This window comes from Netta rufina (assembly GCF_964035555.1).
Source record: "Netta rufina genome assembly, chromosome: 6".
Lineage (NCBI taxonomy): Eukaryota > Metazoa > Chordata > Aves > Anseriformes > Anatidae > Netta > Netta rufina.
In genome coordinates this window covers 40,118,535-40,141,754 of record NC_140129.1, presented here as the reverse complement: position 1 = coordinate 40,141,754, position 23,220 = coordinate 40,118,535, and the positions used below count along the sequence as shown (strand labels likewise).

At 42.2% G+C, this 23,220-nt stretch overlaps 1 protein-coding gene across 4 annotated transcripts in view; it reads right to left on the bottom strand.

The window, feature by feature from the left end:
• The window catches only part of TANC1 (tetratricopeptide repeat, ankyrin repeat and coiled-coil containing 1), a gene marked incomplete at its 3' end in the record, with an annotated part of 96,495 nt that extends 85,652 nt beyond the window's left edge, over positions 1–10,843 (bottom strand). For 3 of the 4 annotated variants that reach the window (XM_084289136.1, XM_084289138.1, XM_084289139.1), the window contains exons 1-2: positions 10,761–10,832; positions 4,139–4,278 (exon numbers count right to left, since the gene is read on the bottom strand). Of the gene's footprint in view, positions 1–4,138; positions 4,279–10,760 lie in introns of all 4 variants that reach the window. The other variant, XM_084289137.1, reaches the window with a different exon arrangement.
• Positions 10,844–23,220: the final 12,377 nt, after the last annotated feature.

Genomic DNA, 23,220 nt, shown 5'->3' with positions numbered 1-23,220 from the left:
AAATTCATTTTGGTTAAAGTCATACCGTTTCTACTCAGCATCCCCAGGAAGAATGGAGAAGTTCTCCAGTCACTGGGTGAGTAGTCAAGGGCTGCATTTCCCTCATGTCTATTGAGAAGACTAAAAAGCCCACCCAACAAGGTTTAATACTAATGATTTAATTTTTCTAGGCATATTGAATATCATTAAAATCCATAAACGCAACAAATGAACTACTGCAGCTGATCAGCCCTCTGCTTGTTTACTGTGGCTTTTACGTTACAGCTTGCATATATAGTGCTTGGTTTCTCCATTTCAGCTGTTTTAAACTTCAAGGGGAGGAAACAAGTTATGCCATGTAAAGGGAATTAATATCTTCATCAGAAGGAAACACCTGGATAAACCAACAGTGAGGGAGATAAAGCTATTATGCTTCACTTCCAACTTGCTTAATAATTTCAACTTGTCAAATACTACAGATGAAAAATCCTATAGAAAAAATACCACAAACTTATCAAGTTATGTGCCTGTGTGTACTACCATGGAGTCTTTTCATATATAGGATGTGCATTTTCAACTCAGAACTTGGAAAGGAGCCACTTCTAAACAGTAACAATTGACTTTCTTTTTAGGTACAAAGCACACCAACCACCAAGATCATTTATCTTAAAAATAAAAAAATAAAAAAATAAAAAAAAAAAAAAAAAAGAATCACAGACCATCTTTTCCAAAATTAGACTTGGCCAAAGCAAGTAATGTGTTGAGAATTTCACTGGTAAGCTAAGGCAGTTCTCAAAACAGCACTCTAGATATCTAGACAATAGACACACAGCCCCCCCCAGAAAAGTGACTTCAAATCAATCTAACTCCACAGGTCTCTTCTGTATACAATTATGGTAACACATGTGATCCAACAAACATGCTAATTCTCATAGTCATTTCTTTTGTCCGCATATAACCAAGTAGCAAAGCAAAACAAGAACAGAGAAATAACATTAAGCACCTCCAGATTGAATGCCATGATTCTCCTGCCAGGCTACACATAAACAAGCAGCATGACGGTCTTCAGTTGCGCTTCTAGAAGTGGGATGGTTGTGTGTATCTAAAATGCCACCTGCCACATCTGGTCTGACAGTGGTGCCACTGTTGATATGAAAAAAATAAATCACTGAACTCCAAAGATTTGTAATAGACTCACTGATGAACCCTTTAAAAAAGGAAGACAAATTCCCTCCAAATGCTACATGAAATCGCTTGATACCAAGCCAAAACAGGCACTGGTGAAAACTGGCAGTATGTGATTAGAGATGCATGTAGTTAGAGGAAAACATCGTAGGACATCATACGAGAATATATGTTTACTGTCTAGAAATGAAGGCTTCTTCCATCATTTCTTTTATCTATTGAAAAGCATATCCGCAGCAACAACAGGATAGGGTCCAGCCAAAACACTGCTGAACTGAGTGTGCCAATACCTGCTTCTTGCCAATGGTCACCGCTCCACAGCCTTACTCCTTTCAGGGGCTTCACCATGTCAGCTGGCCAGACCACTACAGATGCTGAGAAGATCTCTCAGAAGAGGAAAAAAATGAGGTAGTTTACAAACAGCCCCCTAAGGGACTTGTGCTTTGAAAACATGACTGAAGCAAATCTACAAGAGGAGTAGATGGCGGCACAACTCCCTTCGGTTTCTCCAAGCAGGTACATCATCATTTCTCTTTTGTGCCAGCCGTTTAACTTTCACATACATGCTGAAAACAATGCTAAGCCTATTCCTGGATTCTCCTACTGATGCACTGTGGAAACACCACCACTCGAGTCACTGATGGCATTAATGAAGTGACATTGGCCACACCTGGTGAGGCCAGGGGCCAGGCAGCCATCCTGCTGGTGCAGCTGCCTGCTCTGCAGGCCACACGGCCACCGCGCTCCCCTGCCTCCTTCCCGGCCCAGAGCCCCACGTAACACTGTGCATGAAGCGGGGGGCCTTGAGCTGACCTACCCCTGGCCAGCTACTGCAATAGAAGATCTCTTTGATAAACCCAGCAATGGACAAATCTCTGTTGTCAGAGTTACAGCCAGTATACAGAAAAGGTGGCTTTCTCCTTATCAAAGCTACTTTCCAAGTTTGCAAAGAATCCAGTATGTTTGACATTTAGAAAAAAAGCCACGCTAATGTGACAGTAAGATGGTGCTGATGCAACTCAAAGCTTTTTTCTACATTTCAATTCCTTATCGTATCTAGTTCCAGATCACCTATATTCTTCATCCACACCACCAGATTATTTTCAGAATTTTTTCTCTGCTTTTTCCTGGAATTTTCATCATTTCCTTCCTTTCAAAAAGCAAAATTTGCCTCTTTTCTCCTGTTTCATTAATAATTTTCTCCTAACACTACACGTCTGTCTTTATCTTGCACATCTATGTCCCATACAGGTGCACGTTCTGATCTATTTTTTTTCCTCTCCATATCAGCTACACTCAGAAATTCTAGGACAGGATGTTTTCTGCAACCTGATTGTAAAATATCTGATCCAGGAGTTTGACTTGATGATCCTTCCAACTGATGCCTTCCAACTGATCCCTTCCAACTGATCCCTTCCAACTCAGGATATTCTATGATTCTGTGATCTTGAAATGGATGAGAATTTCAACTACTCACTTTTGCCAGAAAACAAATGCAAAGCTCCATCCAAAGTGTGCATACAAAGGACACATTATACACTTCCTGCCTCACAGGACTAAAAGTAGAGATCAGCATTATCTATTAAGTAAATACTTTTGGAGGTTTTAATGTGACTTTTAAAATATATTGCTCTTGTTTCACGTAGATTTTGATGTTTTCATTAGAATATATAACTTCTAACCTCAGTTACCTGATGTAGAGTGATATCTGTGCAACGACTTGAAATACACAATGACAAAAAGTAATGACGCTCACTAAGACTTCTTTGGGTAGGGTAGAGTCACAGAGTAGCTGAGGCTGGAGGAAACCTCTGGAGGTCACCTGGTCCAGCCCACCTGCTCAAACAGGGCAAATAATACAAGGAAAACTTAGAAACTGTTTTAGAAATGAAATTCAGAAGATTATTACTTTCAGAGAATGCAACTGCCTTAAATGGATCTGTTAACAAACAGGTTAAAAAAAAAAAAAAGGCAAGACAACTAAGTGACCCTAAGTCCAGGAAATAAACGTGAATGCAAGGCTCATAAACATAGCACAATTCAACTAAAATTAAATAAAACAAAATTAATTAAAACAAAATAATAAAGAGCCTAAAGCAGTAACACAGCAGATAAATTCCCAAGTTTGCTAATTTACTTTAATATTCTCAAGCCTGCATGGAGACTAGACATTAAGTTACAGAATCCAGGAGACACATGAATCAATATATATCTTAGGCATTTATATATACCGTCTCTTCCTCCTGAGTATCTTGGTCTTCAGTATTTTTTAAGCACATTGCACTTCCTAACATACTTCAAGGAGGGTAGCAGTCTTATTTTTGTTTTATTTCAGAGAAGCAAAAAACAGTTTGTTGAAGGTCCTAACAGGTGAGTCTTTACATGATGGCCAAAGAGGGCAGCTGCACATTCCTGCTGCATTGTGCCCGTTCTGTCTGAACACTCAGTAACATGATTCAACACGCTAACTGGCAGGAAAGGTTAAAAAACCTTCTTCGTGTTTTCTGAAAGGCACTGAGGGGATGGATGAGCCACGGAGATGACATTGGAAAAAGCAGGATCCCACGGCAGGTACAGCAGGAAGGAGAACCACACCTTGGAATCACAACAAACTGCTAGGTTGGCTCAGCTATCTCCTGAAATCTCGCCCATAGGAATGTGGCAAAGCAGAAATATTACCCTCCCTGCTTCCTGTCTCAAATCCTGGGATTCTACCCTTTCTGTCTTTTATGAAATGCAAATCCTCTGTTTTGAATTAATTGGTTATGCTCTTTTATGAGTAACACTCAGACATTCCTCTATATCGCAAACTACAAGGAAACACTCAAACATCCGTGTTTTGCCAATTCCTCTTCACTTAAAGCACTTTTTATTTTAATGTATAATGCAGTAGGATTAAGAGCCCTTGTTACAATGTTAAAATGAGTCCTGTTTGAACACTGAGGAGAAGCAGTATCTACCACAAAGGACTTACGTGCTGGATTGTAAGAAGACTGGAGGCTTTCTTGTGAGAGAGTACTCCCTTCACAGAAGCAGACTGCTGAAATCACTCACATGAGATCCATGCTTTAGATGTAATTCCTTGTCAGCAGTAAGGTCACCAGAGAGCCCAAACTAGGGACAAAAACATACATGAAACATCCCAGAGTTTGCTCCGGCAAGAAAAATCAAAGGCTTGTCTATACAAGGTGAAAAGTGCTTCACATTCACACCCTGCCTTATTCTGCAATAACTCCCTGGTGTAGACAAGATCATACATGCTCTTACCAAAAATATGAAGTACCTGGCAAGTCCATATAGATTAAAGTTTTACAGTTGTCCCATTGCTTTCAGTAATTAAATAGACAAGCACCAGTAAGAGCCTCTAACGCCAATGTCAGAAAGCATTTCCTCCACAGGCAAGTCCCATACCCACCCTTCCCCCCAAAAATAAATCTTCACAACTAGAATTTAACTAGTGGAACAATACAAACCTGTATCCTTTAAAAATTAATTATTCGTTACTATCATAGATCTATGTAATCTTCATAAGTTTGCCAAGAGAGTATGTACTGCTCTACCTTGGCCAGTTACTGGGATGGTTGCAAGCATTCCATTTAAGTCAAATGAACCAAGTTCACTGATTTATGAAGACAACAGATGCAACAGAAGCAGACTGAAGTTAACAAGAATGCACTTAGCCTGAAACCCTGTGGGTAGAAGAGAAACTGGAAAGAAAAAAATCTTTATTTGTCCTGGTAAAAACTATGACTTGAAGAAAGGAAAAGGACCGGTTAAAGCTCTCCCTCAACCAAGCAAGTCCCACCAAGGAAGAAAGCATTTGGTTTTCCTATTAGCAGACCTGGTGAAAATAGGAGGAAAATAAAAAACACAGGAAGCATGTCATTTCTAGCAGATCGAGGGATGCTGTTAGATGTCTCAGAGACAGCCAGCAGCTCTCTGTGGAACAACGCACCTGAGCAGAACGCTTTGCCAACACCAGGAGCTCTCTCGAGAAGCCCCAGACGGGGCTGTGGTGGCAAACGCTACGGCAGAGGCTGCAAGAGCCCTGGGAGAACGTGGTAGAGGCACGAGAAGAAAAATCCCCTCTAACAAATCTTGCGGCATAATCCTCTGGTGCAGACTTCTACAGCACTTTGAACTCTACAGAACAAAATAACAATGTCACTTTTGCCCTCCTTTAACAATGTCACTTTTGCCCTCCTTTCTGCGTTGCCTTTTAGTCATAAAGTGCAGAATTATTGGTCAGGAAAAATAAAACACCACTTTATTATTTTTTTCCCCCCAAGATTTCAAAACCATGCCTGGTTTCACTGAATGAGTGTAAAGTTATTTTTAGGAAGTGTTCCATCACCCGTTGATTGACCTGCTCCAAACCTACAGAAAATACATCTGGTAATGCACCATGGTGGCACAAGCAAGCAACAGCTTAGACGCAGAAGAAGTGACAACCCTACACAAACCAGCTCTGCCTTCCCAGAGCTTTAAGCATTCCCAAGAACTCTGAAATTGGGCACTAGCTTGGTAGTACATCATGACAGTAGGCAGGTACCTCATGCCAGGAGGCACAATGTTCCTACTCCATTCCATTTTTGCCAAGTATAACTTAACTGAGGATAAAGGGGAATTTTCCCCTGACGTCTTTTCATTGTTTCTTAAACTTTTCAAAGTAATTCTTTCATGCATACAAAGATTCGAGATCAGTACTTGGAAAGTGCTGAAGATTTTACTTTGTCGTAGCAAAACTATGTCTATAGTTTGTGGCAGTAACATTCCTCCTTCTTGAAACTTTCAGTTTCAGGCAAATATTGTAGAAAAATCCAGAAACTCTGTCCTTACTTAAGCAAAAAAACTCCCTTTCTGACCTCAATGGGAATCCAGCCCAGTGTAAAATAGACCCTGAAGCACATTAACGATCAACTCAACTCAAAGGCATTTCTGGTGTAAACCACAAAAATAAGTCCCCTCCAGAATTCACATTAAGATTTTTTTTTTATGTTTTGTCATTCTTGTTCAAAACCAAAAAAAAAAAAAAAAAAAAAGAAACAGCCCCCCTCCCCATAACAAACAAAAGAACCAATCCACACATTAAGCTCTCCTCTAGCAACTTAAATTTCACTTAAGTTTCAGAAGTCACAGGTCATATTCTGCTTCTATTCATTCTTACTTTTATGTTGTTCAAACCCTAACTTGTTAAAGTTTGGCCAGAAACAGAGATTCAGAGGCAAGGACAGCTGTCAAGAAAGAAACTGATTAGTTTCATTTTAAGTGATTGAAAGAAGAAAGGTAGTCTTTACTCAAATTCTAACATTTTTCCAGATGAAACAAAGCTGGTTTTAAAAAAAAAAGTTTAATCTCATGTCTGTCTCTTCCAACAACTAAAACACCACAGCTATTTTAAGTGCAATAGCTCTGAATTTGACTCATGACTACCAGCTTTCGACAAGTCATAGATATTTAATAATTAGTACTTAAATATAATTAAGTACGCAGCAGCAAAGTTCCACCAGAAGCTAATACAACACTGAAAGAAACCAAACCATTCCACACTTCAGTGGAACAGGGTTCCCCACTGCCTAACTCCCGCCATGTAGCTGCAGAGTTCACATTTACGCACTAACGTACACATCAAAAACTTTCTTTGAGGGCGTTTCCTGTGTTGCTAACAAGTTGCAGCTTCTCTCCGGCTGGATCTAGATTTAACCAAGACTATGATCAAGTCTTAAAAAAATAAAAACTAACATCAACCCATCAACCTCCCCCCTAAAAGAAAACCACACACACAAAAAAGCAACCCCAACCCCCCCAAAAAAAAAACAACCACCCAGACCATATATGCAACCTGGATACAAGGCAGCAGCCATCCCACATACAATCTTGTTTTTGAAACTATTAATTACCAAATATATGAAATATACAGCAACCAAGCAGCAAACCCTCACCCTTTCATCCTACACATTTCTGAAACTGCACCTCATATGCTACTAGATACAGATAACACAAGTATTGACAATATTTGCTAATTCTATAAATATATGTAAAAATTAAAGACCTTAACAGAGGAAGTCATAAGTTCAACTAGAAGCCAGGGCTTCTTAACATGACCAAGAATGCTTTGCTCTCTGCATTAGAAAAACAACCATGGTGGCAGCTAGGATTACGCCAAAGAGACTGCTTAGGAATTCTTCAGATTTTGTTACAACCATGCTAATTCTTGAATATCTTAATTAAAGATTTGTCTGAACTAGACAGGGGAACACAGAGAAGGGAAGGGGAAGAAATGAAGTTAAGGGTTCAGCAATAAAGCCATTGACTTGGGTCACAAAGTCACCCACTGCTGTTGTTACACGGCGCATCCACCAGCATGGGCACTGCCCAAGCCCCCCCCCACGTCTGTAACTGTTCCCCCTCCCACGCAGGGGGGTACGTGTTGCACGTTCACCTTGCATGCTCTTCTTTGATACTTTATTTCTTACAACGCTGGAATGTGATGCATAATTACAAGAGAAAAAAAAAAAGTTGAATTTGAGCAATACTTGGATTGCTAATCACAGGGCAAGGAAGGCATCATGGGCCTGGTCTGGAGTCTGGGGAGACTTTTCTGAAATACAGAGTAGTGTTAGAAAAGAAATCTAAAACACGAAAATCTGCCTCTACTGATAATTCACGAGTCCTAACTTTAAAGCAGAACCATGAATTTAAGGAAGCTGATAAAAAACAAACAAACAAACAAAAAAAACCCTCCCAGTCAATTCCTTTCCCAGTGATGGAGAAACACCTCTAACAGAGGCTTTGTGTTACCCAGCCTTCTGCTTCCAGACTCTCATGAATATCACTTAGGTACAGGAGTATCTCCATACATTATACAGAGAGGCTGAGCACTTAAGCCAAGATATTAAGATATTGCAAAATGCAGTATTCTGGTTCCAAAGTGCCTTTATGGCTTAAGGCTACGGCTTAGTGTGCCTCCTACCAGTGAGTGGAGGGGAGGAAACAAAAACAAACAAAAAACATGACTGAAGAAACAAGACATTAAAAAGTTGAAGTCATTACACTAATGAGAACTACACTGCATGTATTTCAAGACGCAGGCTTGACAAGGTTTACAGTTATTCAGCACCTACACAGAATAGAAGCCTGAAATAACTACAAGGCAAACTGCAGGATTAGTCTCCTTATGAAGACAAGAGGAGAACAACAACAACAGAAAGCAACGGGAAATTTTTGCTCCAGTAAGGAGATCAGAGGTGCAGTATTTTGCCGAAGCTCAACAACGGATGGCAGAAGACCTGTGTTCTGGTTCAGACTGTGCAACAGACCCCGTACTTCAACCTGTCTCTGTTCTGCACAAGCAGCGAGGTACGTTGTACTGGCCTCAGGACAGTGAATGGACAGTGGATGGCGAGGCTAAGAACAGAACAGGGAGCATCTCAAAATCTCGACAGTATATTTTATACTTGGACAAGTACCTTTAATCAGGTAAGTGTGCTGACATCCTTACAAAAATATCCTAAACACAACAAATACTAAAGAATTTAATCAGTCATGCTAAATAATGAATTTTAAAGGAGAAGGTAAAAAGAGACAGGATAGGAATTTCACACATTAATATTAGGCCGTGCACCAGATATTTTGCATTTATGAGCAAATGACCCCTTTACTTACTTCCCTTCAGGACAAGATGAGACTTTATGGTTCCACCAAAACAAACTTTTTTTAAAAGGCACTTTTAAAACTACAGCTAAATACAACACTAAAGGCACTGGGAAGATCATGCACTGTTTTTGTATTTGCTCTTTTTTTCCCCACTCCATGTGTTAAACTATACCTTACATATTATTTAAAAGCCAGTTTTATAACAGCACTGCCTCTACAAACATTTTTGAAAAATAAGGCCATGTGCATTTCTAAGGCCATATGTTTTTTTCTTTTTCTGTTGCCACAGCTTTGTGGTAAACAAACTCTCCAGGGCCTGAGCATAGTTTAGGGTGCTGGGAGCAGCCAAAAGACATGAACTGACCCATCCTTTTCAAACCATAGTCATACATGCAATCCAAAGCTGACCTTCCTCTGTCTTTCTACAAAGCACAAAGATCTAGCTTCTGACAGAGCTTGAAATACTAATATTTAGTGAAAAGAGCATCTCTACAGACAAATCTTAAGGTTAAAGCCATGATTATAAATCTCAATTTGCAGATGTGTTTATGGGTGTCATTACAAACACCCAACAGATCGGGCCGATGTTCCTAGACACAAGAAAGCTTGAAGGCTTGTCGATTAATCTTTCATCTTCAAAGAAAGACTTAATCCTGATGACAGCACAAAGTTCAGCTAAAGAAGAACAGAATAATTCTGCTAAGACTGCTTAGCTGTCTTCCAAAGTGTATGCTCAGATCACAAAGTTGCTATGGCATCAACTTCAGGACTGTGGTTAGACACACAAAACGTCTTTTTCCTACAGACTGTTATGGGAAGCTGCGCGACTTTGGCAATGAGCCAAATATGCTTCGGCTCTGCAGCCGACACCATTTATCACCATTCCGATGGCTAGCTAAGCCCAGAAACCGAGACGAGTAGCACCTTAGCGCGCCCACATAAACGAAGCTCTAAACACACTGCACTAGCAATTACAAACAGAAACTGTATTCACGCTTACCTCGATTACTAGCATTATTTAATGTCACGATACTACTTTCCCATCACTTAAGCGTTGGCTCAGAGCAAACAGGAGAAGGCCGATTTCTGGCAGCTGCATATCAAACAGCCGCGGGAGGAAGTTCTGCAGGATGCAAGATACCACACTGATTTCCCATCCCTGTTTCCTGGTGCTTTTTAATTTCACGGCCACCGAGGTACTTTTTTAAGCCACCGCTGTCCGAAACACGAGCTCACGCTGCGTTCTGACACGCCACGAGCCCCGAGCAATCCTGCGAAACCCCGGGGCAGCGCGGCTGTGCGAGCGCTCAGCGCAGCCCGCCGGGCCGAGGGCAGGCGCGGCGCCGGGGCCGGGGCCGGGGCCCGGGCAGCACCGGGCCGGGCAGAGCCGGGCAGAGCCCTTGGCCGCGGGGCCCGGCCCAGCCGCGCGGCGTCCGCGCCTCCCGGGCGGGCACGGGCGGGGCCCCCGGTACCGCTCCGCGGCGCCACACGGCCCGGCCCGGCCCGGCCCGGCGCTGCCGTCCGCGGGGCAGCCCGGCTGTCAGGCGCGGCCGCGCCCGCGTCCTTCTCTCGCCCGGGCGCCCCTCAGGGCTCGGCGCGGGCAGCAGCGCACGGCAGGCGCGCTCCCGGGGACCGGGCTCCTGCTCCCCCCGCCGGCCGGCACGCAGGCCGGGCTGCCGGGCTGCTCCCCGGGCCTCGCCCCGCTCCGGGCCCGCCGCGCCTCTCCCTTCCCTGCCCCCACCCGCGCGGCCCCGGCCCCGGCCCCGGCCCCGGCCCCGCCGCCCGCCTCGGCCCGTCCCCGCCGCGCTCCGCGGCCACAAAGTTTGACTCGCGCGGCCGCCGCCGAGCGCCGCTGGAGGGAGCGGGCGAAGGGCGCTGCCCAAACCCGGCGGCGTGGGGCGGGGGCGCGGGGGGCAGGGGCAGAGGCGCCGAGCGCTCACCTCCGCCGCGCGGGCCCCGCTCGCCTCCCCGACGGCTCCCGCGGCGCGGCCCCCGCCGGGCTCCTCCGCGGCCAGGCAGGCGCGGCGCCGGGATGAGCTCACCGCCGGCGGACGGCCGCAGTCCCCGCCTCTGCACGGGACCGGCTCCGCGGGGCGGGGAGCGCCCGGGGCGGGGCGGCGGGATCGGCTCGGCCGGGATCGGCTCGGCCGGGATCGGCTCGGCCCTCGGCCCGCTCGGCGCAGCCCCCGCGGGACGGGCGGGCGCGGCCCGCAGCAGAGCTCAGCGGGGCGGGTGCCGGCGGCGCCAGGCCTGGGCCGGCCCCGAGCGCGCAGGCCCCACGGCCCCGCGGCCCACCCCACGGCAGCGCCCCCCGGCGGGCAGGGCACTGGCGGCGGCCGCCAGCCCCGACGGCCCCAGCGCCGGGCGCGACGGCTCCGGGCGGCGGGGTGCCGGGAGCTCGGCTCAGGCGGACGGTGCCGGTGCGCGGCCTTTTGAGCGCGCTCCGTTCCGTCTGTGCCTCATCTTTCCCTTGCAGCGTGCCCGGACGGCAGCGACCTCGGCTAGGCTAAGGGTGCTGAAAACTTGCGGATGCGGCTCGGGTCTGCGGGGCTTCTGCTCCGAATACGCGAAGCACCCCGGAGCGACCGTCCCCGGAGGCTGCCTTGTGCCGCCCGGGGAACGTGCAGGTGCTGGGTACCTCCTGAGTACTGCAACACGGCCTGGATAAAAAGGGCTGAAACAACACTGAAAATGATTGCAGACAAGATCTGCAAAGGACAAAAAGATCGGTGGAATGTAAATGATACTGACAAAATTTCTCAGAGGCATCCAAATTAGGATGAATAGGAAGAACTTATTTACCGAAAGGGTTGTTAGGCATTGGAACAGGCTGCCCAGGGAAGTGGTGGAGTCACCATCCCTGGAAGTCTTCAAAAGACGTTTAGATGTAGAGCTTAGGGATATGGTTTAGTGGGGACTGTTAGCATTAGGTCAGAGGTTGGACTCGATGATCTTGAGGTCTCTTCCAACCTAGAAATTCTGTGATTCTGTGATTCTGTGAAATTACTTGTTAAACTGGGGCATGGGAGGCATTTGAGACAGGCAGACTCATTTGGGAACAAGGACCACATTTGGGAACAAGGACCGAGGTCCGTGACTGCAGTGCCGAAGGCGAGATGCTCTGGCTTGGAAAGCAGCACCTGTAAAAGGATTTGGGGCTATAATGGTGATGCAACTCGACAAGAATGGTGCTGTAGCAAAAAAAGTTCATGCATTCTTTGCACATATAAACAAGGGATTAGTGAGCATATGCAGAGGCGATACCACTTCTGAATACACCCTTGGTATAACAAGCACTGAGACATGCTTTCTGGTTTCTGTGTCGCATTTCTCAAGATACTGAAAAATTGGGGTGCAGAAGAGAACTGAATAAATGAAGGCTGAAGATGATGCAGTTGCAGTCCTAAAGCATTCAGTTCTTCGACGATATAACTGGGGAAATGTGATTATGATATATAACTACTGTAATGGAAGAAAGCTTGACATTAAAAGCTTTTTAAACTTTAACAGACCTTAACTCGAGCATTTTCTGGCTTCTGAGATTTGAGTTTGCAATCTGAGCACTTGTTTTCTGTTTTTGTTTGTTTTGTTTTGTTTTCTCTTGCATATTTTCATAAGATGATGTGAATCATTCGTACTTGCTTTTTTATTTATTTATTTGAAACTTATTTTCACATGGAGATCACTAACAACAGCATATAGCAACGCTGGCTAAAATAAATGCTGAAACCTTTTTATCAAAACCTGTATATATTTGTGTTTTCTCTGTTATAAAATGAGAAATGAACTTGTCCATATTTTTATATAGATAGTAGACTGGTGACATTAATTTCAGGATTTTTTTCATTTAAAAATTAAAGATTCAGTTCTGAAGTTTAGGGTTCTGAAGGTTTTAACCCTAACCCTGCTCCTGCTGTGTATTTAGTGAAACCACCAGCATATGTGCAACAGTGGCTTAAAACTGGATGCTGCTTCCCTTGTATGCTCCCTACCCTTCTGTTGTCTGCAAAGTATGTGTAGGTATGTATCAGCTCCTCAACTGCCACTGTTTCAGGTCAGCCTGTAAGGTAAAAGAGATCTGAGGACCATTTATCTTAATATAGTGGTTTGAAAACTGCAGCAATAAAACAAATTGTGTTTGATGGAAAAGCTCAATTGCTAGGTAAGATTCCCAGGTGGAAGGGTGCTGCAGATGGTTGAAAGCAATTTCAGGTATCTATTTTTAATCTGCCATTGTGCATCCCTCTGAGCATTTAGTCTGTGTAAACAGTTCAACTGTGTCTGACAGTAACTTACTTAAGTAACTGGTACTTAGTAATCTCTCAGTTCCCAGTTGCAGAACTCTACTTAAAAATCTTTATGCTCACTTCATGATTTTTAAAATACGAGATTTAAAATCAAACATCAAATAGATGAGCAGAATATAACTGATGACAAGGATCTCAGCATTACTGAAAGAATTTGTTAAAACTTTATCTGAGTAGCACAATAGTCATTCCAACTTGCTTTTAATGTTGACACTTAAGATTTTTGCAGAAGCAGGGAAGATTTGTTCTATCACAAGAGGTAATTTGAAACAGTTCTGTTGGCATAAAATCCAGTTTGAAATGAAGTACAGATATTTTTACTTTGGTGTAGCTAGCTGAGGTTATTGCTATCTGTGGTAACCCTGATGAGCTGTATCAAAGTAACCACTACAGAGCATTATCTCTAGGTGGTTTTTACACTTAGATAACCATCTCATGTTAATGGTTTTAGAGTTAGTTTTTTGTTTTTGTTTGTTTGTTTGTTTGTTTCAGTAGGTAAAGACACATGTAGCAGTGGTGGTCTGAATGCCATCATTATGAGCACAGCAGTTGATAACGTTAGCAGAAACATTCATATGATGTATTTTTCTCTCCCAGTCTCAAATGGCTTGCCTTTTCCATCCCAAATGTCCAATCATCCAGCTGTTCCCTGCATTTGGGCCAAGCTGATTAGCTTCCCTACATATAATTTCTACATCACACTTTCATATAATTAACAAAAAGATTATTCTTCCTCATACCAAAAAAAGGAAAGTGTAGGGACAGTATGAAATACATCTATAAATAACAGTAAGGATTTGCTGAGCAAACTACGATTTATCTTCATGTTTAATTCATCATGAACAACTAAATATGAATTTAACAGCAAAATAACTACTACAGTGTCAGAGTACTGCAGGACATTTTCTATGTTGTGCATACATTTCATGCAGCATCTTTCAGTGGGTCTCTGAGGGGTACAGAAGAGAATCCATATGTGTGTTCAGAAACGAGTTGCAGTCTTACACAGAAGAGCATCCTCATAAGAACACTTGCCGGGACTGCCTTGTATGGTGTTGGAGGAGCAGAGCAACGTGGAGACAAAGGCTCTCAGGGGTACAACAGCAGAAAGTCAGTTATCTCACACTTCTTTCATTTTGACTTCAGCAGCTCAGTAGCTGGAGACTTGTCCCAAAACAAGGGCAGAACATTGTGCAGCTCAGCCAGCAGCTTTTCCCTCTTCCTGCAGAGAATCACATTCTCTTCCCTCCATTCTGCATGAGGCCTCTGTCTGGAAAGAGAGGAGTTTTCTCTGTCTCAGAGGAAATGTCTTAGCTCTGGCAGCCTTTTATGATTTTGTCTTTGTCTCTGAAACCTGAGCCAAAAAAACAGAGCTATGATGCTGCTGTTGTGGGATTTATTCCTAGTCACGCTCAGTGCTCACTCGCTCTTCCTCTGTATATGAACTTAGAAGCTTTGAAAGACAGTTTGCTGTTAGTTGGAGTTAGGTCCTGCTGTTCCACAGGAAAGCTTGGCATCGGGATATTTTTAACTGGGGCTTGATTTTAATACATCCCTATTTACCTCATCAGAGCAATACTTTTGGTCACAGCAGCATAAGGATTTTTGCTCTCCAGTACCTTCCTTTTGGGAACAATTCAGCCCACAGCTGTTTATCGTCCTCTACTGTTCTGCCCTCTGCACCTTCCACTCATTTGTTCAGATAATTTATTTACTCTGAGCCACTGACATTCTTCGGCTCTTCTTTTCTCCTTCCCACAGAGGTTATGTCTCTGTGGTGGTTTCTTTCATTCTGCCTTACTTTCAGAAATAGAACTAACTAATATTGGGGAATCTTTTAAGTGAGTGTAACAGCAACTGAGCATTTTAAAAAGTACTCTTCAGTACAGGGAACAACAACAGCAAAAAACAATGCAATTTAGCAAAAAAATGACAATTCGTCTACCATTATTGGCACCCAAATGTTCCAATTTCTTTATGGAGTCATCTGAATTAAAAAACAAAACATATGAGGATAGAATATAATGGTGGAAGCAAAAATGCTGCAAAAGACAGCAGTAGGAAGAAGGCACTAGTAACATGTCTTGGAGACCACTTTGAGACAAGCCAGAATTTCTTCTTTGCCCTTTAGGCTCCCTCCCTTTCTTTCCTTCCATCCTTTTTTTCCGTGTCAAAATAACTAATGTAGACTGGTGCAGAGGGTAGGGTTTATTGGTGTGTTTAGTCCTTGTTGTTGTTGTTGTTTTTACTTTAGTGTATTTATTTAGCACAGCACATCAGTTCAGAAAAAGCACTACGGAAAATAAAATAAAGTTTGTGTATCATAAAGTTTAGAAGAAGCTCATTGTATATGAATTATTTGCTCCAAACTATAATAACATCATAGAATGAGGGAAACGAGTGTTTTATATTTGAAATAATGCTAGTAGTAGTTAACTGGAAATGAATCCCCATGTGGAGACATGTACTGCATTCCCTACAGGCTCCCTAAGAGCCTATTGTCAAGGGAAAAAATTATTTTGATATGTAAGAAATGATGCTTAATACTTCAGAAATCCCCAGGATGTAACCAAAAAATCCATGAATGTCTTGAAAAGCTGGAAGCACTAGAAACATCTATCTCATGAAAACAGTCATGAAAGTAAGGAGATCCGTGCTTATGGCTGATAATTTGTTCTGTTTCCCTAGTATACTTTGTATTTATACTTCTAGGGCAATAGGTCTAGCATACAGTATTAATTTATGTCTCTGAAGATTCTGTTGGGAAAGACTGTCTCAAAGAGACTTAATGGAATTTCTTCTCTGTAAACAGATGACGATCTGTTCTTAGGTTATAGTTCGCTCTGTCAGAAAACTGTCAAGAACGCTGGTGCTACCGAGGTCCTTCTTAGGAACAGGGATTGTATTCCTCCCCCTGCCCTTCAGCTGGAACCAAACCACAGTCAAAACTGTTCCTTCACATTTTTGTTACAAATATGACAAATTGTTCTTTAAAATGAGAATTTGTTTTTAATCATTTGGTGAGCCATAATAGCAGAAGAACAGTTTGTGTCTCAGTGGAAGTGTTTAAAGGTACAACGCATATGCCAAGCTACCCAAAGGTTTTATGTAAACTGGGAAAAACGCCAAAGGTTAGCAGTCCTTGTTCCATTTGAAAGGAACAGTATTGTTGGTTAAAGACAAATATTTCTGAGCTTATTATCATTCTGCCATACCAACCAGTATGTTGGTTGGTTCAAACTTAATTTTCTCCAATTTGTGAAGCATGATCTTATTAGTGTAAAACAATATATGCATTCCATTTTTGCCAGCCAAATTTGTAAATTCCTTACAGCCACAGCCCGCAGAGCTTTGGGACATTCCCCTCGCCACCCCTCATCCCCCTTTTTTTCTGTGCATGCGCTAATAAAGGCATTCTGAACAAAGCTATCCTTCACTTAAGTTCTTGGAGACAGTCAGAGTTATAAATGTGTCATGACAAATACATCTATAACATTTTAAAATTCCTTTATTTACTTTTTGTGAGTTGAATTCAGTTAGAAAAAAATAAAATTCAAGATAGTAGCAGCCTAAAACTGGCCTTGCTAAAGGGTTAGAGGCTAGAGTTAAACATAATTGGAGGGTTATCCATAATATTTTAAAGTACTGTCTTTAGAAACCTCGAAAAACTTTTGCACAGCAGAACTCAAATATATGTGCACTGTAGAGAAAATTATATGTCTACCCATTGTTGCCTGCCATCTTTGAACAGCTCCAACAAAATTATCTCACTCTGAATTTAGCTTTTTGACTTGTTTTCACTTTTTTCGGTTGAGATCCACAGAACAAACCAAGTTAAAAGCTTTAAATTTCAGCTATTTTTTAATAGCTATTCTTGTTTGTCATCGTTTTTGATGTTTCTTGACAGCAACATATAGGGAACAAATATTTCAGGCTTGTGCAGCTTAAATTAGGCTCAGAGTTTTCGCTAACTCTTGAGCTTCAAAAAAAAAAAAAAAAAGATACCAAATATGGAAAAATTAAACTAGAAGGAATTCCAGAAAGTTATGACCAAAAAAGTAGGTTGGAATTAAAGTTTAAGGTCACTATTCATTATTTTAGTGACTGTTCTATTTCAGTATGCCTTTAACTGTATATTTTGCAACTAAAATGATGGCTACTTTATAAAAACTAATACTTTATAATAGCTTTGTTATTCATTTACATAAAAATAACTTCTGAAATAATTAAATGAAATCAGTTTCAGAAACTTCCTCCCGTTTTACATAACAGTTGAATATGAAATGCTGTATCCAATTTTCCAATGTTGCCTGGTTCACGGAAGAATGAATTGTTTCTAAATTAACAAGTTTAAATATGAAAGCACCTATAAAATCAGCAAATACTGATTATCTATGCAAGTGTGTCTAATATAAATGTAGTATGCGCTTTCCTGTATTCCCTGTTTGATGTTTCAGTTTAATCGACTACAGCCATAAACATCAAGAATGTAGGAAGGAAAAGGAACTGTTTTGTAACGACTATGCTCTTTGGATCTCCACAATTGCTAGAGTCCCGTGTGAAATACCAAATGATGATTTCAGTACTTAATCTATTATGTTTCTTTGAAACTACTTCATTTTTTTTTTTTTCAGATTAAGTATACCTCCTTCTAAGAAAATAGCTGCGTTTTCAGAGGCTAGCTTAGCTGGCAGAACCTGAGTAAGCTGTAGACATATAGCTACCTCTTGTGGCAAAAGTAGTATACTCATAATACTGAACTATTGAGGTTTCTTACATTATGCTTGATGTGATTGGTAAACCTGTATAGCAACTTAGCAAACTAGGAAAGCTGGAGAGTAAGAAATACTCAGGTTTCATAATTTTAATAGACTCTTCACCTAAGGAGTTAACTAAAAATTGGTAATTTGTTACAAATGAAATGCCAGAAATTTATGTTAATAATAAAGTTATCTAAAAGTTTTCCACTAAAATCCAGTAAGAGTGGAATAATGGCCAGGACTGGGGTCTATGGCCAGGTTTGACAAGAAGAAAAAAGCTGTTCACTATCAGGTTGAATCATTGTTCTCTGCATGGTTTCGCTGAATAAAGTGAAAACGATAACTAGTGAAAAGAGAAAGCAAAGTGCCTTAAAGTTTACAGTAGCTGAGAAAGACTGAAAACAGTTACCAGGTACAAGCGTGGTTCAATAATGTATTCCGCAGAACAGCAGCAGCCATTCAGCTAACGGTGAGGAAGACAAGAAGCAGTCAAAGCTTTAGGTCTGGAAGCTCTAAGGAATGCTATCTTGGGTATCTGCAAAGAATCCCATCACACCTACTCTCTTTAAAAAGATTTAATGCACAAATGGCTCAAAAGCATGAAAAAAGTGTGCATTCCTCCTAAACCGATCAGCTAAACTGATCAGCTGCAAGCATCTGCCCTGCTCGTGCTAAGGAAGGAAGGACAGCCTACGAGATGCAGAAAGAGAACACAAGGAATAACAGCATGTTGAAAACATGGTCATCAAGGACAGTGAGGGTTTCAAAACAGGATTGCTTACTGTGAACTTGTTTTGGGAGTTATGCTCAACAGTGTCACAGACGACACTGATTAGGCCAAGGAATTTTTACATTCCAGAAACACATTCCTCTACCAATGCAGCTGAAGAGGAATTTAGTACATGTACATGTTTGTGTGTATACCAGTTGGATTTTGCATAGCACGGAGAGGTTACTGTGCTTAAAATGATTTGCAAATTTGTGCATACTGCTTGGAGAGGGACAGACTGAATGAGTACATCTCAGAAGGAAGAAAGGCTTTAAACAGTTATTTTATTTTGTTAAGCCTTTCATTATGGTTCCCTTTTATTGTAGATTTCCAGATTAGCCACATGTATTTCCTTTGTCATTTAATCTGCTTCATGGCTTCACACAAAAGTCAGAAGTCACGTACTCTCAGTTCAGACTTAAGTCTGTACAATGAATAACAACACATACCATAATTCATTCCAGAACAGCTAAAGTTACACATTGCCAAATTCCCAAACAGCTCTGCCAAGCACCACCCAAGATGTTAGAGTCAGGTGCTAAGAGGTAGACACTCAGCCTCACTCAAGAAATTCATCCCTGCAGAGAAGTCCAGAAGCCTTCAAACAGAAGGTGTGACATTATCAAATTTAGGAATACATGCATGTTGAAGGCCTCGTAGCTAGCAGCATTTACTGAAATCTGTTTTCATGGCTTTTATTGCCAGTTGTCTTCAGCCGCTCCCACTTCTGTAAGGTGTTTTAAAGTCTACAGACAAGAAACAACCCTATATTAAGCAATGTTATTTCCATCAAGAAGTTCTACAGAAGAAATTGTTTCCTGAAAGCATGCCATTCTTGTTAAATGCTTCCATCATTTGCAAAAGCAGGCTTCCTGCAAGGCTTTGATCTTTTCCAGCAAACCAACTGTATTCGTTCCTTATGTTCTGAATTTAGCTGCAGTTCATATTTAAATAAAGGCAAAGTAATAAATTCAGACTAGAACTAGATAAAACTCCCTAAAACAGAAGGTAAAACTGATTCATCATAGCATCACCAATGATGCAAACACAAACAAAAAAGATGTCAAAGAGCTGATGGCACAAACAGGATGAAAAACTGTCAAGTCTATTCTTTAAAGTTTAAAATACAATTTTTGTTTTCTGTTTAGTTCTTGTTATTAAGAATACTGTTATAAGCAGGACACCTTAATAAATATATATAAATTTGAGAAAATAAAGCACCTTACAGAAAAGCACTTGTCAGAATGCAACAGTTAAGTAAAAGATTGACTTGGCTGAAATGGAAGTGTTCTTAATTATAAAACACTTCAGCAGAAGAGTTTATTCTCTGTACACTTCTGTACTGGGTTTACATGGCAAGGTTTTGGTAGCAGGGGCTGCAAAAGTGGCCTCTGTGAGAACAAGCCAGCAGCTGCCCCATGTCAGGTAAGAGCCAGTTTCAGATGGCTCCAAAGGGACCCGCCGCTGGCCAAAGCCAGGCCAATAAGCGATGTTCTTTGCGTCTCTGTGAAAGCAGATTTGATAAAAGGGAAAAAACAAAAACAAAATGCTGTGCAACAGCAGCTAGGGGAATGAGAAGTGAGAAACAGACTTGCAGACACCAAGGTCAGTGCAGCAGGAGGTGTTCCAGGCAGGCAGCAGTAGTTCCCCTGCGGCCCATGGAGAGGCCCCTGGTGGAGCAGGCTGTCCCCCTGCACCCATGGGTCCCACACGGAGCAGATCTCCACGCTGCAGCCCCCCCATGGGTGGAGGAGCCCCCTGTGGAGCAGGTGGATGTGGCCTGGAGGACGCTGAGGCCCATGGAGAACCCCCGCAGCAGTAGGCCCCGGGCCAGAGCCGCAGCCCGTGGAGAGGAGCCCACGCAGGAGCAGGGGGCTGGGGGGAGCTGCTGCCCACCCATGGGGGACCCGTGCTGGAGCAGTTTGCTCCTGGGGGATGGACCCCGTGGGATGGAGCCGTGCGGGAGCAGTGCTTGAGGAGCTGCTGCCCATGGGCAGCCCCGCAGGCTCAGTTTGTGAAGGACAGCATCCCGTGGGAGGGACCCCATGGGGAGCAGGGGCAGAGTGACCCTGAAGGAGCAGCGGAGATAAAGCGTTATAGACTGACTGCAGACTCCATTTCTCATTCCCCTGTGCTGCTCAGGATGAGGGCCTAGAAGAGGGTGGAGGAGGGGAAGGTGGCTGTAGGGTTTTTGTTTGGTTGGTTGGTTTTGGTTTGTTTCTCACTGCTCTAGCTTGTTAGTAATATGTAATGAAATTCTCTGATCTCCTTACGCCGAGTCTGTTTTGTCCATCATAATAATTACAGAGTGATGTCCCTGTCTTTATCTCAACCCTGTAGCTCTTTCCATCATATTTTTCCCCCCTTCCCTTTGAGGGAGGAGTGAGAAAGCAGTTGTGGTGGTGCTCATCTGCCCAGCTGAGTAAAACCAACTTTCAGGTTCTCTCCAAATAGCAAGTGCTATTGACACAGAAAGCAAACATTAAATGCTACATGTAATAATGCCACAGGGGAATGCAGGAAATGAAATAGATCAGTTGCCAGGATTTCTTCCTCTGCAGGATACATATTACTGCAAAAGAGGGACTTGCACCTGCTTGACATTTAGTAAAACCCATAAACTGAGCTTATCGAACATAGGCCTCCTGGCTTCGTTTTAGGTCCCCTTTCTCTACATTAAAATTTTATATAGGTAGAATATGGAAGATATTTTACATTAAAGCAGTCTTTGTGATAGGGTGGTTGGAACTACCATACAACCACTCCAAATATGCACTGTACACTTACAGATCCTAGGCACAGCTGCAACACGCGCAGATGCATTTTTCCAGGACTGATGCTTCTTAAAAACATAGACTGAGCCTATACTGCACAACTCCCAGTGCAGACAGAGTAGTCACTATACCAGAGAAAACCGAGTTACTGAATATATTTAATTCAACTATATAGTATCGAAGCTGCTACAGGTGCACTGTATGAGGACCTTTTAAAACTGGGTTAGGTCCATAAGCAACATGACCACCTGATTCATGTCAATAGATACGTTCCCCATAGCTACTTTCTCTATTTAGCATGCCATCCCTACCCTAAACATGTTGTTTTAAACTGTTTAGATAATATTCATTAGAGAACAGACTGCAAAAATTCAATATGGAACAAGTAGAAGGGTGGTCAGATTCTTCTGTTTACTCACTGCCATAGCAATGTTAATATTGTATCACAACATAGGATTTTATGCAGCTGCAACAATGAAGTGCTGCAATAAGTGACTGGATCCCCACAGTGATTTGCACACAGCTAGAATAGTAATGTTTTCAGCCACTCTAGGGGTGCAGGATAGAAACAAGGATCCCGTACCTCTCTGCTCCCAAGCTATTTGAATAGCTCCTTGCAGCAGGGTGCAATTCACCAGTCACCAGTTTCTGTAGTGTGACAGGATACACACCGTCCCTTCAAGTTATTAGGAAAAGATGCTTGAATTGATTCTTCACTCAAGTATATATTAAGCACAGTCCAGAATAATTAGGTGTCCAGTTAATCTAGCATCCAGGGGAAGGTTGATGGGTGTAATTCAAAAAGAAAATAATCCTTTTTACTAACACAACCTTATCTGGCATGAGATCCTTGGCAAGCATATGCATAGGTTTCTGGAAGCAGATTACTTCAGAGAAAGAAATATTCCTTAACCGCCATCAGAATCAGGCCCTATTATTTTCACTAGCTATTAGTTTTCTTCAGAAAAAAAAAAGTAAAGATCAGAATTATAAATTTTTTTTTCTGGCATTTATTCTGTAGTGAACATGTACTAGCAGTGGTATTTGAATTTTTCTTATTTGTTCAGGGTGTAACCAAGTTATTTATTGCACATACTACTAATCACCCCCTCCTGTGATCATAATTTAATCTTTAATCAACATATAAAGTTATTTACATTTCATAGATGAATAAAGTGAAGCAGACATTCATATTAAGTGGTAACACTAATTCTGAGTAACCCCCTTTTTCTCCTCTAAGGGTTCTCCTCTAAGGAGAGGGCTTCATATGTTCAATAAATTTTCACTGTAGTCATGTGCAGCACACTATAAAAAGAAACCTTACAGACAATATAAATGCATTTCTGAGCATCACTTTTCATATTGAGTCTGCCTGAAGTGCTTGACTGCAATTTTAGTGGCACATTCATCTGCAATTACTACCTCAAAAAAAAACCAACAAAAAAAAAAAAAAAAAAAAAAAAAAAAAAAAAAAACAGAATTAGATTCAGAGCAAGAAAAAAAGCTGAGCTACCCCTACCCAACCAATGAGCAGGAGGAGATAATTATTCTCTGGCAGGACTTTGACTATTTTTATTGTCTTTCCTGACAGCATAAGCATGCAGGGCTCAAGGATACTTCCTGTTCTTTTATTTACAATTGCTCCTCCCATTTTCAAGCTTGATCCCTCAGGTCCTACTACTTCCAGTCTGTACTGAGTCTAATTGCTTTTCAGGCTCATCTGCCATTCTAGCATCCCAACCTTAAACTCCATATGCAAATCACTGTGTTCCTTGCAACCTGACTCTTCT